The sequence below is a fragment of the Phalacrocorax aristotelis genome, chromosome 3 (assembly GCF_949628215.1).
Source record: "Phalacrocorax aristotelis chromosome 3, bGulAri2.1, whole genome shotgun sequence".
NCBI lineage: Eukaryota > Metazoa > Chordata > Aves > Suliformes > Phalacrocoracidae > Phalacrocorax > Phalacrocorax aristotelis.
In genome coordinates this window covers 79,728,910-79,749,430 of record NC_134278.1, presented here as the reverse complement: position 1 = coordinate 79,749,430, position 20,521 = coordinate 79,728,910, and the positions used below count along the sequence as shown (strand labels likewise).

General features: G+C 39.1%; 1 long non-coding RNA gene across 5 annotated transcripts in view; it reads left to right on the top strand.

Annotated features, from left to right (window-relative positions):
- The window catches only part of LOC142054928 (uncharacterized), a 283,958-nt gene that overhangs the window by 225,705 nt on the left and 37,732 nt on the right, over window positions 1–20,521 (top strand). For all 5 annotated transcript variants that reach the window (XR_012659728.1, XR_012659730.1, XR_012659727.1 and 2 more), the window contains one exon: window positions 4,256–4,464. This is a non-coding gene — a long non-coding RNA (uncharacterized LOC142054928). The remainder of the gene's footprint in view (window positions 1–4,255; window positions 4,465–20,521) is intronic.

Below are 20,521 nucleotides of genomic sequence, written 5' to 3'. Positions count from 1 at the left end.
CCATGCCTCCATTTCCCCTTTCAGCATGTCTCTGTCTCTATAGAAAGGAAGCTCTGGGAAGTATGGGTGCCTTTAGCTTGTCACTGTGGGATGTGAAATGCAGAGGTGGTGGTATTGAAGAAATAATAACCTATGTGTGACGTGGGACCTTTCATTAAATTTTCCATACTCTGAGGAAAACCCTTTTTAGAGGTTGGGAAAGGGAGGTGGTAAAATATGCCTAATTACATTTGACTCTAATGGATTTACTTCAGCATGGGCCTTTTGTGTTAGTCTGGAAAAGCTGAAAAGGAGCCCATGATTATTTTAAAATTAATTATCATTCTTCTGAAGTCACGTCGGAAAAAGAACAGCTAGGCAAAAACACGCAATGAAATTACTCGCAGACAAGGCAATATATGCCATATGTCAGGTACACCTTAAACCCAATGGAGTGCCGCCTTTGTTTTTCTCCATGTGGTAACTTTGCTGAGGTATTACAGGACACCTTGCACTTCCCACAGCAAAGCCCCGGCATTTGGTGGGTGTCTGACACAACAGTAACAATACTGTACTGTCTTTTTTATTTTAGCATGAATTTCTTATTTTACAATTATATGCACAGGCCCTTGCAGAGCTTGCAATTGCAGGGTAAGTATTTGAATTCTTATTTTTCATAGCTGATCACCTGACTTTAACATCTGTTGAATACAAGAGATGCAGGAGTTGACAGAAAAAAAGTATGGGTGTTCTTAGGGCGTTGGCTCAGATGTCCTCAAATGTTTTCTCCTGACGTGTTTGGTGCTGAACAGGCAGGTGCTTACTCCCTGGTGGCGCCAAGCCCATGGCTTCCAAGTGCTTTGGTATGCTCCAAGTCATTTACACCATCTACGAAATAGGCAGCAAAACTTCCTGAGAGGCCCCTGAGCAATTCTCTTGCCGCAGAATGGACAAGGCTCCAACAGGCACAGGGCAGGTGGAAGTTTCCCATGGGACATCCCTGGAAAAGTGGAAACTCAAAATCAGTCTGGTACCCAGTGTTGTAGATGTGATTGTATGTGTGTGAAGGCTGTAGGTGGGAGGTAACACCATCTTTGACCATAATACACTTAACCAAGAACAAATTCCACTAAGTGGTAGGGAGAAAAAGTTCATTAAAGTGATTTTTGCCTCTGAGAGAGGAATTCTGCCCTAAATCCCTAAGTATAGGGTGATTTGTCATTTTAAAAGCTCTATTTCTATTCACAATTTATGTGACACTGTCCCAGCCATTACGCAGGCTGTTAAATTAAATGTGACATCTTAGGAGTTGCATAGTTCAAGAAGTTGTGTCATAAAAAGGTACAGGAAAACATTGCAACTCGGCCTATAATGCAGTAATGTAGCTGCTCTAGTAATGACAGGGACATTTTTCTTTTTTCTTCTTTATCTTCTTTGCCCACATGGATAATAAATGTAGAGAAAGCGAACTGTTGCTTCCATGTGCAAATATATGACTTGTAGAAACAGCAAAAACACTTTAGCATTACTATGGAGTACTGATAAAATCTTGTTAGTGTGTTTTGCTCTTTATGTACAATTTTTTGGAGTGGGGATTTCCTTGTTGACCTGTATTGTAAAGAGCTGATTGCACCATGGATGAGGAGGTAAAATTGTATTTTATAGTCTGGATCAGCAAATCTTTGCAATTTCATTGATTAAAGCTTGGCAAAAAGTTATTTTTGGATGGCAAGCTAGGCAGTTCTGACCTCTCCCTGACTTTGCAGAGAGCTTAAAGAAACCTAAAACTTTTGTGTGACACAGCACTTGATTCTGTAAAAAATGGCAGAGGAGGATGTCGTTTTGCCTCCCAGGTAAGGCTGGGATGGCAGGCAGGGAGGACACTGGGTAAAACACATTTGTTGGAAGTACAGGGTGACTATTTCTGGAGCAAAGATGGATGCGCCTCAGTGTCGTCTGCAGGAACTCCCAGCACCCCACAGGGGGAGGCAATGCCTCAGGCAGTGCTAAAGGGACATTCTTTGGCACTCGCAGCATGTACTGTCTGGGTGTCTCCTTCCCTTACCCTTCTCCCTTGTCCTCCCTCTCCTCTTCTCTCCAGGGCAACTCCTCATGATTTGGCACACATATCAACAGTGATGAGCCAATTCACGCTGGGCTGCAGTTTCCAGGGGGGCTTACAGATATTTGATGCACTTTTCCTTCTTGCCCTTGCTACAGCTCTGCACGGAGGGAGCAGCTCCCATATCCTTCCTGAACAGTCATTGAGACTGACCTTCCATAACCAAATATCAGGAGGAGAAACTGGGAAGGAAGTCTCTGCAGGCACCTAAGTAGATCTCCCTTTTGCTCTCCCTCTTTTTGAAGCCCTGGGTAAAGAAATGGCAGGGAAAAAATTGTGATTTAATAACTTTGGCTTCATTAGACTTCAGCAATGACACTGTCCATGTGGTAAAAGAGAAATTGGAGAGCTTTTGTAGAAAGGCAGAATATGCCTGAAATTTGCAGGTGTTAAAGCTGGTGCCAGCTGCCACACAAGTCAGATGCATTGTACCAAATTCAGCAAAAGTTGAGAGTAATGTTGTCCCCTGAACTCCTACTCAAAACATTTAAACTAAACACAAATCTCTGACACTGGTTTTGTTTATTAGCCGGAGGGGCAGACAAGGAGAGGGACAAAAAAGAGGGTGAAAGTATTTTATGAAGACTGGAAATTCCGTTGTAGAGTGAAGCTGTTCTGTTGTTCATTTCTTGCTTTGAGTATGGACTCTGGACAATGTCTATCGCAGACCCTCTCTTCATGACTGTCTTGGTCCAACTAGGTTTTTATAGTTGCTCTTGAGATATTTGTCTTCTGGCTTCAACTGAAAGAAAGTATGCGATTGAGGAGATCAACACAATTCATTCAATTCATGTAGCAAAAAAAGAAAAATCATGAAACATCAGACATTCTGCTATCAGGAAAAAAGCTCACATCTTCGGATAGGTTCTTTGCTGTACAAGCAACTTGAGGTTTTTTTACACTGTGAAGTAAATCAATGTGCTGAAAGTGAAACTACACATCAAAGCTTTAAAGTCAGTATCATTAAAGAAAAAAAAAAGGCTCCCCCATCCCCAAAATCCCACCCAAAAACCCCAGAAGTAAGGGTAGATATACTCTTATTGGTGTCCTTACAGAACTCCCACCTCTAAATGATACTAGGTGGTGGTACAGACAGGTTTTTACCATAAGCATCCTCTAAGAATAATGATTTGTCCTTACTTGTTGCCTGATAGGAGTCCCCTTCCCTACACGTTGGTCCACGAGCATGATGTACAGCTCCCTGGGATCAACCAGGGAACTTACTTTTCATTATATTAGTTCCAGGCTCATTATTTTCTGAAAAAAAAAAAAAAAATATGGTGGAGACATTTAATAAGATCGGTTGCTCTTGAAGGTATTTTAAGATCTTCTGTAACTAATGAGCAAGTAGACAGGAATCTAAAGATGAAGCTAGTTATCCCAGTGCTGTTGAAAGCTACACAAAAATGAATGTCTAACACTAGAAGTAACTATATTGTATATAATTAACAGAAAATTCTCAAAAATTGGTATTAACGTTCATAGGAAGATGATTTAGCCATTTATTTGCTTATTTGACTTTAGTCAAATTTCACATGGCAGAAGCAGAATTACAACTGCTTTAAGTCACTGATTTCTACCTAACAAGTTTCCTTAGCATCGCTAGCATACGGAACATTTGCACAGCCTTTTTGTAACACAGTGTTTGTAATTACTGGGAACAAGAAAACTCACTATGTGGATGCTTTTAAGTCGAAAAGAAATTCAAAGCTTCCGTCCAAAACTGCCAATTATATACATTGTTAAATACCCCAAATCATGAGACAATTTTTTCCAATATGCAGGACTAGTAGCTACCTTGCAGTCTCTGCCTGTTGGAGAAGATGCCTTCTCAGGTATTTGCTATGCTGTATTAAACTTGGTACATATTTTTATATTTGGTATCACCAATTTCAGAGGCAAGCCAATTCAATAATTTCTCATCATTTCTATCACGTGAACTATGGAACTTGCTTGTGACAGAGATTACCCTAAGGATGATGTTTGTATTTTATAGCAGCTTGATCGTGGATTTGGGTTACTTAGCTGCCTCAACATTTTGCTTCTGGATTAAACGCTCCTTTTGCTGTGCCCACTGATTTTTGAGATGCTTTTATTACAGTGGATTACCTGGTAAGGTTCTGTTTACTCAGCCCCTCTTCTTTACATTAACAGTCCTGCCATCTACAAACCAGCTCACAGGAGATTGATTTCCGAGATGAACTATCCTGCACTGATAAACATCTCTCATAAAACCCTGATGCTCACCGTGTGATCCTGGAGAAGAGAGACGGTGATTCATCAGAACCCATCCCTCCCTGACCACTGAAGGGCTGTTACCCAGAAGATGGAGCTCTTTCCCTGAGACTGGTGCTGGAGATCTTGTAAGTTCAGTATCATATAAAATTTGGGAATTCTAATGGATGTCAGTGAATTATTATTCTTAGCTAAGAGAAAGAGAGAAAATTAACATTTTGACCATAGATATTTTATTATAAAAGTCTTTTTTTCCCTTAGTAAATTATATTTAACTATAATAATAGTACATGAAAGTAATTTCAGTTATTAAAGAGTACAGATGCCAAACTTTTTTTTTATTTCCCCCTTGAAGTAATATATGACTCCTTGGCAGACTTGGGTGTATAAAGCTTTGCAATTTTCTTGATTTTATCACTTGATTGAAAGATGGTGATTTGTCTTATTGACAGCAGTCACTCCCTTTTTGCTGGAAACAAATCCATTAACTCCTCTGTAGGGTAGAGAGGCATATTTTTTTCTGGTGTGCTTTGGTTTCCACCTGTGGATGATAACTGAGAGGGATTTGAAATTTCCACATTGAAAACCGGGTGAAAAAGTAATGAGCATAGAAGATTGAAAGAAAACTATGGATGTTGATTCTTGCTAAAGTAAGGATGGTTTGCGGGAACACACAAATCATGCAGAAGGTGTCCCTTGTGTTGGGACTGAAACAGCAGAACCCTTCTGGTATCAGGTGCCGAAGGAAATAATAAGTACATGAGAATTTGAATACACTTGTAATATGCTTATGTGTATTTAGTGTCTGATGTTCTTCCCTTAAAAGCAGTGTTAACCCTCTCCCTCCTTCCCTTCCCTGCTCACCCCCAAATCTGGGGTAAGGCTGTTGGTCTCTCTTAAGCCTGGACGTATTTGGGACCCCATATGGAAACTGAGCAAAACTATTGTTGTTAATGACACCAAAAAATTGTCAGTGCCTCAGCTTCCACTATTTTGGATGCTATGAACATTTTACTTTTCATTTTATTGCTGTAGATCAGATACTTGATTTTACAGCTCGCATGTGTGTTATCTAAACTGCAAAAAAGATTATGAAGAAGGGAAGTTTTATAAGCACTGACGTGGTTGTCATGACTACCTAAGCCACTTTGCTGGTACTGTACAAGTCTTTCGCTTTATCTGTCTATCTTATACACAAACAAATTTTTTTTGCATGAGAGTCTGAAGAAACAGGGCTCAAGAAACATCTATATGCCTAAATATGTGTGTGGTGTGAGTGTGTAGCATCCAGGTGAAGCTAATGCTCTTCCCTGCCCCGCCCCCTTAAATAGCACGTGTGCGTTATATGCCTTGAACTGTGAAAGAGGCAGGTCAAAGCTATTCTCTACTTTTGACTGAACTGACAAGATCTGGAGTCCTGGCAATCAGGGTTACAAAGTATCAAGTGAAGTAGGCTGCTCTGACTTCTGGTGAGGTGCAGGTATCCTCCATGAAGCTGTCAGCATTAAAGTTTGAATTTTTATCTATACGTATATATTTTTTTTTTGGTTGTTGTTGTTCCTGCCCATTTTTCTTTTGCATTAGTGACCATATTTCCAAGGTCTCCCCATCTCTTCAGCATCTGATTTTCTCAATGGATGCAAAGCAGGTGGATCTGCCGTTCTCTTTGCCCAGCTAGAAAAGAGGAGGCAGAGGGACAGAGATATCTCTGTGGCAGGATGCTGTAAAAGTTTCCATGCACATCATTAAAATCGAAAAGAAATTTTGAGCCAGTATCAAGCCATATATATGCCGTATTCACTGCTGGAACCAGATTTTCCTAAATAATCATTTCCATGTCTTTGCACCTCCCTGAGTTCTTGAGTGTTTGACTTCAATGTCAGGGTAGCCCAGAAGGACCTTTAACTTGACCAGAAGAGAGTTTTAGCTGTGCTGATCCTTCATGTGCAACTCAGGCAGGAGCTGTGAGTGTGCGTACAGGGGTCTTTGTGAGTCCTGTGGTCTAGAGCAGTGTGCCCAAAGCAGGTTTCAGCTGCTGCTGTTTTCTTGCACTGTGATTGTCAGGCTCCCCTTTGGGTGTTTCTCTCTCCCTTGGTCTCCTGGTTGCTGGAAGCAGGAGAGGTTGCAAGTTCCTGAGGAGCAAAGGACCCCTTGTCCTGAGGAAACCAGTACTCCAATTACGGCAGTTTATAAGCCTCTTCCCACAGTCTTGTAAGGTTGGGACAGTGGGGCATGTGAGTGCAATTTTCTGGTTTTGTCTGGCTTTTTTTCTTTAAGTGAAGAATTTCCTAAGTGACAGACTCATGGATCGTTTGCAAGGGAAGAACCAGAAGTAGTAGTAGTGTGAGCCTAAAGTTAGCATATTCCTGATGCTTTATTTCAAGCAAGATGATGAACATAAACCTGATAGGTAATCAAAATGAGAGCAAGGAAACGTACTAAGTGTGTTTGAGAAAAAGAAGGGATGTAATGTGCTCTGGGCACGGGGTCTCCAAAACAACAAGGGTCAGTTTAAGATAAAGTTTTGTTGCTAGGAGACTGTAACCATGAAATAGAAATGCTGGTTAGTTGACATACTTGAGACATTATGAAAAAAGACATCTTGGTGTCTGTGTTATGTCAAAAACATAGAACATCACAGTTATTTTGGAAAAGCTAAATACAACAATAGAAATCCAAACAGCAGTAAATCCAACCCAAGTGCAAATGGCCCTAGGCTTTGTTATCAAGAATGTAGCTGGAGTTAATCATTTAGATGACCCAGCAGTTAAATCATTTGAAGAGGAGGAGGAGGAAGATAAGAAAAGAGAAGTTAAACATATGCAGTTATATCATTAGTTTAGCACTGAATCAGCCCAAACCTGTTGGAGAGTAGGGAGTTCAGGTGACAGGGTTTTATGTAACCTGTATGTACAAAGCTTTGTACTTTCCTAAGGACCCAGAAACTTCTGAAGAGAGTCGTTACAGTATAAAAAGAATTTTTAAGTTCCAGGTGGGCATCAAAGAGAAAAGTTCAGAAAGAAATCTGAAAGATTTAAGAAAAATCTTAAAGGAATCAAATTAAAGGAAATAAGGATAGAATTTCAGAAGATACAGGTCTGGTTATCAAGTTCCTTTAATAGTAACAGGAAAATAATAACTTGCAAAAAGGAAGCCCTCTGTTAAATATCTCCTCTTTCATGTTCCTCTGGAAAGGCTGTCATAGAGAAAAATAAAATTGTCCACCATGATGAGGTAGGTTTGCATTCTTCATTGTCATTTTGTTCCCGACAAAGCTGGCAAATACCTGTGTAAAAGAAAACAACTGCAAAATTCTTCTGTTGCTAGTGGAGATAGGAAGGAGTTTTCAAGTAAAATGATTCATGAAGGAAGTTTCAGGTAAAACCATTTTCAAATGTTCATCTGCATTTAAATCAGGCGTGGTGAGAATCTGGAGCTGTGAAAGCTTTTGTGATTCCTAAAAAGTTGTAGACCATTCAATAATCACTTTATTATAAAATTAATAACTTATGCTAAGCATACCTAAAAATTGCAAAATGTAATTTAATAACTTTGCCAGGGGGGTAACGGTGAAGAAATTAGTTGTGCTTGCTTAACTTAATTTTTGTTTCTTAGCATCAGGTTTATAATTACTTTAAGTAAGCAAGTTATTTGTTTTCATTAGCAGTAATTGACCAGTAAACATGAGTAACCTATTTTCTCTTAGAAAACTCTACTAGTAAGTTTCTGTGTTAAGAGCTCTGACCAAAAATACCATGTGGAGTGGATCTCGAGTGTATCATCCCTGAGATTAGCTACCCTTAACGTAATGCATCCATATGCATTATGCAGTTTTAAACTGCAGGTCCATGTGGGTCAGTGTCTTAATGCTGTAGGTTGCAGAGATCCAAGTGTTAGCTCAGAAATGCACTCCCCAAGCTGTGCTTAAAAATCTTTATAACACCCTAGCACCTGGAGATTGTTCATTTATGTAAGTCTTGCTCTAAATTTGAAAAAAAGTAGCATGGATCATCCTGCTTGCAAATACCTTTCACCTGTGCCTCTTGAGTCATCAAGTGCCTAGAGGAAATATTTCTGCTGATAATAACATGAGTGCACATATTAAATGCTTAAAGACACAAATATGTCCAAAGCAGAGATACGCATTCAGCTGCCATAGTGTCCTTTTTCTTTAAAAAAAAAAAAAAAAGATCCAGGGCTTTACTCTTTCTTTACATGTAGTTTTGCGAGCTGGCAGCCTACATGGTTCAGCAGCAGAGGAAGATGCTTAGCATACTCCAGATAACCCATTAGAGCTCAAATCCTCATCCCTGCTTAGACATAGTGCAAGTAGCAGTCAGCCCCATCTCCTGCCGGTACAGATGGAATATACAGGCACACACTCAGAAGTAATGCCCCTTAAATCCTGAGTAAGAGCAGGCAATGTTATCAAGGAAACAAATTTTTATTGGCATTTCTTGTCTAATCTGTTTTTATTGTGACTTTACTCCACAAGAAACATAAAATTGGCTCTGGATCTCTGTTTTCTACGTCTGGAATAGCTGGAAAATGGAAGGTATTACTCAAGATATGTAACAGCTGCACACAGGGCTTTCCTTCTTGGAGAGACTGCTGGAGGCTCTTCATACAGCAGTGTTATTCCCGCCACATGCTGGCATGCATAGAAGCGGTATCAGACAAACAGTGTCTATGAGTGCAAGACTTCTGATTCCTGACCAAGCATCTTAGCTATTAGGTTCCTCTGACTCTCCAAATTTTCTTCCCTTATGTTTTCAGTAATATGTGTGATTAGCTGCTGTTGCTGTTCTGTTGATTGATACCAGGTTAAAGATGACCTGTCAGCCTTGGCTTGCTTGAAGAACATATGTTAAAGGCTGGATACTACCAGGAACTGCTTGTCACTGTGTATTTGGTCATGTAAAAGACTGCTGATTCCTACCTTTTGTTCAACTCCTGTAAATGCTAAATAAAGCTGCCATTTCACCTGCTTGGAAGATTATACCATGTCCTCAGAGCCCCAGAGGTATCACTGGGATTGCTTTTACAGCTGGGAAAATCCATCCTGTTACAGAGTCCATAGGGAGTGCCCTGTCCTCTGAAGATCATGAGCAACTTTAAACACTTTTGGAGCTGCTCAATGCTGACAAATAGTTGCTCAAAGTCATCAAGCAATTTTAAAACAGCAAGAATTCAAAATAATTGAAGTTTTTTTCTATAGGCAAATATCAAACAGTGCATCTGAAAGAGCATGCTCCGAGCAGATCACTCCCAAGTAGCTAGGTAGTGAGAAATTACAGAAAAAGCAAATTGGGGAGACATGCAGAAATCATCAAGGAATCATAGCTGACTGTTTTCTTCATTTCCAATTGAATTGTTTTTTGCCATGAGGTGGCTACAGAAAAATAAACAATAAATTATCACCCAGGAAAGGACAATGCCAGTTGATTAGTAGATTGTGTTGCAGCAATATCTTCATTGCACTGGTAGATGACAAAAATAATTTGTAATGAGAGTTTTCAGGGAAACAGCATTGCTTGGAAATCATTCACACGGTCAAGCAGCCAACTATGCAACAATTAAGTACATTTTCTCAGGATAAAAAGGCAAGCTGAGGATTACAAGGACCCACGCTCTTTATCTCCAGACGATCCTTGTTTCGTGTTTCTTACCTCTTCATAAAGGCTTGGAATAAATAACATATTGATTTCCCTTAAAACTTAAGAATGCGTTCATTCACATCGCCTATAAAAGAATAGGGATTATTTTGCTTTTAAGCCTTCCTGTATCAATGTGAAAAGATATCTATCTTGCCAAATTTGTCCCTGATCTTACAGATTTCAGACAGGAATATTTATACTTATTTAACTTGTTCCTACAGGGATTACTTCCCAGCTACTAGCTGGAAGTGAAAAAGTATTTGGAGACTGCTTGTTCATATTGCTGTGTGTCAATGCATATATGTAGATGCAGACGAAGGCCCTTAGGTTGGGGTCAGTATAGGAGTTTTCTTGAGCTCTTTTTTCATGCCTAACCTGCACTTTGAGCTGTCTTTTTCTGCTAGCCATACCTCTGAGACCAAAGGATATATCTGTGTATGAAGGCGTATTGTGTATAGTCTCCCTCTATATATAGATTACATTATCATGCAGCATGTGATTTCTTAGTGCTGAACTCCCAACCTATCCATAACATCTTGCTGCATTTAGACGGTTGGCACATAAACTCTCTTTTAAGTGCTCTGTTTCACCAGAGTCATGCAAGATATTCTCAGGAGCTGACCCACAGCAAGTTCTGTCCTGAGAGAACAAAACAGATACAGATCACTTCCTGGGGATTAATTGATCAAAAATACTTGCTTTACTGGAAGAGGTAATTGAAGCCCTTGCCACTTAGGCTTTGCTTGACTTCTGAGTTGTCTTTCTTTTAAAGCAATATTGTTGATGATCTGCCCCAAATTAGATTTACCTCATCCAGACCAAAATAGGATGTGCTCAGTGGGGAAGAAAATTAAACATTGGAAGGCATCATTAACAGTATTTATCCTATAAGTGAGACAACTTGGTCCTCAAATAGAGGTAAGCATAAGACATACTAAAACCTTGCTAGTTCCTAGTATTTTGATTTTTCAAAAATCCTCTGTAGCTGGAACACTGCTGCCACATCTAGAGCTCAATTGTTGCTTGTAAGCTGCTTAAATATTAAATGTTTATTGATTTCTTATCCTGGGGAACTCAATAGTTTAAGCCAACTGAAACCTCTGTATGAAAGACTCGGTTCTTGACAAAACTGAAAGTGATGGGGTTTGAAGAAAGATTATTGTAGAGTAGCTTGGGGGGTGGAGGAACAGAAAACGGGAATCGACATTATTGCAGCCAAGGTGTTGCTTAATACTAAGCCTGAAACAGAAAGAAAATCATGGCTTGAATTACTCTGTAGTTCTTTGGAGACCAAATGCTGGTGTCACTGGCTGCAGCAGTAGAGGAGTTCGCTTTTAGAGGATATTTGTGCTAAAAGAATTTACTCTACAGATAAGCCAACTGATGGATTTCTGATGGATTTAGAAATAAAGTAATTCCTAACTCAGAGACTGGAGATAAAGGATGTAACCACCTTCTGTGATTCAGGTTGTCTCTCTCAGTGACTCTTGTACTAGCTACAAGGAGTTTCCAGGAAAGGTTTTTCAGTATTAAATGCATAGCCCTGGAGATCTTCAGAGAAGAAACCCAGGAAGTAAAGTACGTATTTCTGCAAACACAGAGTATTATTCCTTCCAGCCATGGCCCTTTGATCTGAAATGTGTAACCTGTCTGGTGTGTTTCACAAGTCAACTGATTTTTCACTTGCCTGACTTGACCCACTTGTACTTGTATCAGAGTGCAACTCACATACTGTCATTAGAATTTTCCTCTGTGTTTTTTCTCTCTGCAACATGCATATTCCATAGCAGTATATCCGAGCCCAAAGTTTAAGTTCAAGTGTTGAACAGAGAAAAGCCCAGCTTGCAAAGTGGATTTAAACTTCTTCAGAGGTTGAGGAGGTCCTGTTTTGAATTAATATCTCTTTGCTGTCTCTTTCATGTTACAAAATCTATGCTATATACTTTTATTTCTCATGTGATTGCAGTTGGGTCTGGGTTTGATATAGCTCTCCAGGCTATATTTTTCTTTTATTTTAAAACTGTCAAACATTTAAAAATGAGCAAGCTCCTGATTATTAATCAATTTGCTTTAGCAAACAGATCTTGCTGGGTGGTTACCTTGAGCCAATTCTTATTAGTATTCTTACGCATGCAGGAAGTGTTCTCCCTCTATGGAGGCTAATGTTACATCTCTTTAGCCACTTATACAATAAAGCTAAGTGAATTAGTATTGATTCCCTTACTTGGAATAACAGGAATGCAACCTAATTGCCTCTTCAAAGCACCAAGGTGTTCCTGACTGAGGAAGGAATGTAAAAAATGTGTGGAGAAAACAGGAATTTGGGGTTGCTGTGGATACCATATGTGGCAGGCACCTACCCAGGCAGGCCTTGCTCCCCACCTGAGGAATAGAAAAATTTTAAATGTTATAGTTCCCAAATACAAAAATTAGTTTTCCCTTCCATGTTGCATGTTTTCTTGAATTACATTTCTTTGTTATATTGGCAACAAAGATATTAATTAATGTTTTACTCAGAAGTTCAAACTCTCATAGCATTTCCCCCTCTGTTTTGTTAAGCTTGTCTACTCTCACTCTCTTGGAAAGTGTTTCTTCTCTTTCCCCATTCAGCTGAACAGGTCAGGAAATTAATTACTGTTATTATGGGCTAAAGGCACTTAAATGCAGATACAGTTGAAGAGAAAGAAAGATAAAAAATTGTTCAGATTTTCTGAGTAAATTGTTTCACTTCCTACCTGAATAGTAATTCCCTCCCTCAGTATTAAATAGGCTAAACCCACCTTTCTTCCTGCAAACAAATATTGAAACCCCAAAGCAGGACAATATGCAGGACAATTTACTGAAGTTATCTGTCCATACTGAAACTCCTCTTGCAGGGGTCTAAATATCTGCTGGTACGTATAGTGTGTGTATATATATACACACACACATTATAAATATAACACAGTGCTGCTGTTCAAAAAAAAAGTAGTACACTAAAGCAGGATTTTTCATTAAGGAATGCTGACCAGCTTTTCTTATCAACCTACTTTGTAAGCAGTATTTGACTAGCTACAAGAAAGTATTCTTAAATACACTTTTCCTGGTAAAGGTCACGCAGACATTCAAAAAAAATATCATGCACAGATTTTGCTGTGCATTTAAGACCTAATCAAATTGCACCAAGGAAATGAACAACTTAAAAAGTAGATTAAATTAGTTTTGGAAATGTTTAGTTTAAAACACTGGTGTTTACATGCAGAGCTGAATTTTGAGAGATTTGTTCTTCATTGAGCTTTTCTAAGTACACTTCTTTCATACTTCATTGCCTTGGTTTTACAAAACTTAAAGCAGAATTGCATCTTCAAGGCAGGTCCAATCACATATCATCGGCTCCTTCCAGCATTTATAAATCCTGCATCCCTCCAAGCAGTGTGTTAGGCTGTGTGACACACCAGGTGTATTTTCCATAAAACTAGGCCTCATGTGTTGCAGTTAAAATAATAAGGGAATCATTCAGCTCACAGATTAGTGTCACTTACAGATCTACTAAATCTCTTCCAAAAAACCCTCTATCAAATACTCTTTTTGGTTGCTGTTTGTGTGCAATGGGTATAGACAAAAGATTAGAATCAAATGTTGAAGAAATTTGTGACTAAGCAATTTCATAGGGTGACATTCTTTTTCACTAAGCAGTAACAAAGATATATTCCAGAGGACAGAAAAGAAAAAAAAAAGGCTTTTATTTGGAAAACCCTTGCATATCTTGAAACGTAATGCAGAAATTTGTGAAAACATTAGCAATAAGAATACCATATCCTTTCCCTCATCCATGTTTATATGTAATTGAACATCTGTTACATTTTTCAGTGTGGTGTTCCCTACCTGCTGTAGATTAGTCCCAAATATTTCTTGTCTTTATTCCAGAGTGCTTCGAAACACAAGTCAAAATAAATGTATTCAATATTCTTCTTGTTGTTGTTGATTTTGTGATACCAACAATCTCTACAGTAAATTCCAATAAATGTAATGGTAGGTGAAAGAATTTTCATTTAAAAATATAAGGGGAAAATGCAAACTAAAACCAGTGGTCAGGATATATCATGCTAACAGAGCAAATACATATCTAAACAATCTCAAGAGTACATTATCAAAGAGTGTATTAAAAGATACCTTAACTCGGATATAGGAGCACCTTCCTGAGTGAGAGAAAACTCATAATAAAATGCTCCTTTGTCTAACAAAGGCCTGCCTAGAAGTTGAAGTCAGCAAACCTACTTCCAGGGTGAAACTGTACATGGTATAATAAGATAGCTATAAGATAGCTAGCTGACTATTGGAGAAGTTTACCACGGGAATGCTACGGCTGTTATTTGAGATGGAGGCACGGTCACTGGAAGTTGAGGGTTTAATTTCACCATCCATATTTGAAGTAGATGTCAGAATTCTGTATTTTCTTCAATCTGAAATTTCACTGTTGCCAGTGAAATTGTAACTGTCGGGATGTGCATCACACATGCAGTTACACAGAAAACAACTTATTTCTATTTTCTTTCTTCATTGTGATTATATGACGTGAAAGAAATTAGTTTTGGTCTTGGGAAGTATGGTAAAATGTATTTTGCCATGCACAAGAGCAGTGAAGTCCTTTGGGATGTCTTTATTGAGCATGAGTTACTTCTAGGTTGTCTCAGAGGTTAAAAAAAAAGAAAATAACATTAGTTTGAAAACCTCAAGCCTTGAAAAGCCTCTTCTCGGCCATTTTTCACTTCAACTTTTGTTCCATTCATTTTCTTGTCACTCTGTCATTCATATTTGTTTAATACTCCTAAGCTGCAAATAACTTTAAGTTCTTTATCATGTTATGTTTCATAGGATGAATACAGTTACTCATTTAATTTCTGCCATTGCACAATAATAATCATCAGCAGGAAATGTGGTACTCTTTAACCAGTGAGAATCAGGGGATATTCCCCTTAAAGCAGGGAAATTATGAATGTAAAGGTTGGATTCTTAAAATTAGTGGCCAGTTTGACATGTAATGGTTCTGGTGATTCACAGAAGTTAAAAAAAAAAAATAATAAAATTCTGAAAATAGGAACTTTCTCCAAGTTTTTCGCTTATTCTTAACCTGAAACTCATTCTCCTCTGAGAGCCTTTTTGAAATTTGCATACAGACATATCTAGTTGCCTTTTCCCCACCTGGAAATAACTATTTTCAAATAAGAAAATTGTTTTCCCGATTAACATTTTCTTCCATTTTAAAGATTTCATTTATTTATTTATTTTCTTAGAAGTAACAAATTTGTTCACTTCTGAATACTAACATCTATTAACATAATCTGCTAATCAAAGTTAAAGCCACTGAACTGGATTCCGGTAAAACCACACTGAGATCAACACTTTGTTCAGGAAAGGCTTTGATTAGCTAATGTTTAAAGTTACTACGAGGTGGTGTTGAAGACACTGACAAATCACCTGAAGAGTTAGCTGTTATTGTTTGACAGTATAAACATGTTAAATATTCCAGGGGCATGTTATTTTAAAGTAAGGTTTCCAACTCCATGAAGTGGAGATGTTTGACTATTAGCAGAGAGTGACGTTGCCTGAACACGCTCACCTTTGACATTATTAATAAACCACAGCATATCTCACAAAGAGTAAAATGACCTTTTATCTTTCAGCTGTACAGTTGCTAATACTTATATGCAATAGAAGCTATCGGCAGTCTCTGTGGGCTTAATTACTCTGTGTGTTGGTGGGGAACCTTCCATATTAAACAGAAAAATTTTTAATATTAAATGGCTGGAAACTCTTGTGATACAGCATGAAAAGCTTTCTAGTCTCTCGTTTTGCTCTTTAATGGAGGATCCAATGCTATCTGTTTACTTGTTCCAGGAACAAATGTAAGCAATGGCAGCAAAAACACCCTTTACATAATTTTAATTATTGAAAAAATTACCATTTTATTCTTAATATTTAAATATATCCACTGAATACATAATTCACTGCAAGCAGTAATCTAGCTCGTTGTTGTTTATGGGACTAACTCTTCAGCTGGCATGAATAGGTATGGTTTTGTTGTCATCTGGATTACCTCAGCTGTAACTGGTGTTTAAAATACCAGAGTACCCAGAAAATTGTCAGCATACCCAGAAAGTGCTAGAGCTTTGAGCACATTTATTCTCTAATGGGGAAAATGTCATGGAATCTTGGCCCTGCTGAATCCAGAAATTACTCAATTGCATGCTCACTAGCATTAGACTGGCGCTTTTTCTTTCCATTTAAATGGCAGAGTTCAGCAGAAACCGGTATCTTGCAGTGCCCTGAGCTCCTCTGAGTGGCTCATAGTGCACCAGGCCCACAGGGCTTGGTGGTGGGGATGCCTCGTCTTCACCACCCATTTGTCTGTCTGTCCAGTCCTTCCTTGGCAGGGCGGCCAGCACTTTGGTTGTGTTTGTACGTGCCACAGATCTGTCCGAGAGAACAATTCTTTCACCTGGATGTGCAGACATTTCCATTCATGCTGTATTGTACAGTCCTCATCTATCCAAATCTCTGATGTGAGATGCTTACATAAGGCTACAGAACACCACTGTGGCTAAAAATAATCATGTTTCTCCACCACAGCATCTTTTCGTTTTTTGTTTAGACTAAATCAGGTGTCAGTTGTGATTGTGAATTGATAATTTTAACATCAGTAAAACTGACTCATTCAGATTTTTTTCCCCATTTTCTGTGATACTAGCTTTCATTTTCTTTCTTTCCCGCCTCCTCCCCCTCCCCTTCTTTTTGAGGGAGGTGGGGCTGGTTTTGGCTTTTGCTAAAGTGAATCATTCCAAGAACTTTTCTGCACTTCTGTAATTCTTCTCTTTTCACAATTAGACAAACAGTAAGTTCTCTTCCTCTCCTTAGAGCAGTTTTAGCACTCGCTACATATGCCAGTCCTACTGATCCACACAACTACTTTTTTTTTTTTTTAATTATAGAGAAGGAAATGTTAGGACAGTTCAGCTTCTTATAAATCGTTGATCAGTTGAGTACAGGAACATCAGGAGGGAAACAGGGATCTTTTACACAGTGCTAATAGATATTGGCTTTCAAAGGAGTTTTTGTATCAACGGATTCTTTCTCAACTCCCAGTTAAATTATTTTTCCTGTAAATCCTATCCATGGTAGTTGAAACTAAGTTCAAGACATTATTTTCATTTGCTAATGCATAAGCACACGCTAACTGTCAATAAGCAAGCGGTTAACAGTTCAGTAGCCACAAAAGAGTAAGGAAGTCAGTGTTGCTGAGCATTTCTAGCTGATGCTAGGGGGTGAAAAAGGAGGCTTTCCTTGCAGTTTACCACTAATTGTATCTGCAAAATGTGGGGATGCTGGGCTAATTGTAAATGATGGATTATATGTAAAATTAGCTTTCCTTTGGAAAAATTCCTCCTTCGTGATGAGTAATACAAATAACACTTTTCTAGTCAAGCAGAATGTATTGATGATTAATATAAAATTAAGATAAATCTTAAGTGAAAAGTGCACTAAAATCAATCAAGTGTACATTGCATCCTATAGATCACTGGGCTTCTCTTCCATCAGCCTGTGTTTTGTCATGTTCGCTGTGTTTTCATCCTTCTGAGCCAGAGCCACCAGCCAGAGCCACTCCCATGCTCACACCTGAAGTGTCTTGCAACTCCACAGCTCCTCAGCATCAACTTCTCCCAAAGGCTTTTCATTCCGCTCAGTACCCATTTATGTCGTAGCAAATTAATCCTTATGTATTAAATAGCACAGCACTCACACAAGGACTTTCTGTACTGGAGGTGAAGAGATACTCATGGGTACTTAAAGCTGATTGTATTGCTGGATAATCTTCAGTATTCTGCCTCAAACATAAGCTTGTTCATTAATTAGCCATTTACTTTCAGTTTGCGTGTTTGTTCATGGCACCCAGGTATGAGGGAAATGATGGAAAGAAAAGTAACCATACTGGGCTGTTTGTTTCAATCCTCTTCAAAAACACCTGTTAAGGCTGAGAACTGTATGACTTTACACCAGACTTTTCTGTAGAGAAAGTGGGAGGTTCTGCAGTCAGCCTACATACTGCCAGTGTTAATTGTAAAGTTCTTAATGTCTCTCATAAGACATTATTACCTATTCATTCTCTGCTCTGAATACCCTTATGAACCTGTAAATTGGGCTTTATACAGCCTACTTTCCAGCTGGATGGCAGCACCATCCTTCAGGAAGCCCAGGTGTGGGCTGTCAGTCCTGAAGCTGTGGGCGCACGGGACACCTGGTGTCCTCCTGGCTCCAGCTCTGAACTCCCTGGGCTGCTCTGCGACAGGAGGGTGAAGCCTTATACCAGCAAAGGACAGTGGGGGGATGTGTTTCTTTTGAACCATCTCTTTGGTGTGTGTGTCTGTGGAGAGAAGAGAAAGAAATAGGGCGGGGAGGAAGAAAACTTACACACTTTCCACAAACTTATGAGAACTCTGTTTTTTCTTCCTTTTTTTTAATATAGGTAGTCTGTAATGCCCAAATCACAAATGCGTGCCCTTGTGCAGCATGATTTTCATAGTTTGGGCTCTTACTGTTTTTGGTGCCAAGTCTGACAAGCTGGCATTGCTCATTTTGTGTGAGTGACAGTAACCTGGAGATATGGCCCCCTCCGCTGCATACGTGCTGTCAGCTCAGCTTATTCACATCCTGTAGTAGTGTTGAATTGCCCTTCTGATGTAGGCAGAGATCCTATTTGTCTTTGTAGCTGGAGAACAGGCAGACTTGCTGAAGTTTAACCAGAAGGCCCTCTCAAGTCCCTACGGCTGATTTCGTTATGACTTTCTTCTTTTTCATTATGTTTGACATTTTGAAGGCTGAGCCTCATTACAGACAGGCAACCTCCAGCACCAGGCTGGGGAAATGAGTTCTGTGAGATGGAGAACATATGAAAAAAGCGAACAAGAGTGACCACAAAATTAAAATTAGATTTGAGGCACATTTTTGTCCTGTGATGTAGTCTTGTGCAGTATCTGTTCAAAACAAGAAACTAGAAACCAGAGGACTTAAAAATGAGAGCAAAAGGGATCCCTCTGTACTGGGTATTAGAGAGACAGAAAAGTATTCAGTTTACAATGGTGGTTTTTATGCTCAGTGTGTAAATACCCTTGCTAATATAGCACCTTATTATTTGCAAGGCCAGTTCTGCTTTGGTGATTTCTTTTTTTTTTTTTTTTAAATCCAGCTATCCTTATATTTCACCATACTACATAAATGCTCTTTTATGCTGATATGAATCGGCTACTACAGCAACAAACTCCTGTGCCACAGGCTGAAGGAAGACTGAAGCAAAACATGGGTCACGTGCACTGAAAAGCTATACCTCCTCGAAGTCATAAAGCAAGGAGGCAAATGACACAATAGAATTATTTGCTGCTATATTAACATATCACTGACAAATTAAATTTAATTTGCAAACTTGGTTTCTGCCTTTCTCTGCCTCTTAATGAAGGTGATGTATCTTCTGAGAATGTCAAACTGGTTCTAAAATAGAGTAAATTCTTAATAATGTAATCAGATAGTTAAACATTAGCACTTATGCAAAACTGGCATAAAGTGTTCTCATTAAAGTCAGTTTCTCCCTTGTTTGTGGCAAGTAGTGTTAGAAATGCTGAGGCAGCAAGGTCTGAGTCTCCTTCAAAACCACCCTCTTCCCCAGGTCCATATTTAAACGAAGTGGTAATGCTGTAAGGACTTCAAACCAAGCCCTTATCTAGTAGTGGGGTGGAAGATGTCACGTCTCATCTTAATTCAATTTGAGCTGAAGTATTGCGCAAAAGGCTCTATCAAAGGTCAGGGCTTGTTTGTACCAGGAGTGAACTACCTCTGTCTAGGAAAAAACTGCACCTTAAATGGCTTAGACCATGTTGGATAGATGGAAGATAAAATAGCCTTTCTAGGTGCAGAAAGCTGAGGCACAGTGACTTTTGCCTACACTAACAGAGATCTCTGGGAAAGCTGTCTTAATTTCTGCAGCTTGGGGATTTTTTTCACAAGATTGTGTTGCTACCCTGAAGCTTTTCTGAAAATCAGTTATCAGCGGGTTACTCTAACTGGTCTCCCTGACGTGCGGCTTTGTTTATGACTAGCTTTATAGTTTGTGGCTTTATATTAAAACTCTATATATCCATGAAAATGTGAGGAAAGAGATCTTTTGCCATAGTCAGTTGAGAAAGATGCTAGAGAAGATCGATAGTGGTATGCAACATTTCTGCAGAGCCAGAGGCAAATCCTGGGATGTGGATTTTGGGATTAGATGATTGATTATAATATTTCCTTCTGCTAAACACTCTTTGCTCTTTGATGTGAAAAAAATGTCATGCTCTTTGATGTGAAATATGGTGGGCCTTCAGTCTAGGACTAGGGCTCCACACAATCATCACAGAATCACAGAATGGTAGGGGTTGGAAGGGACCTCTGGAGATCATCTTGTCCAGCCCTCCCTGCTTGAGCAGGGACACCTACAGCAGGGGGCACAGGAATGCATCCAGGC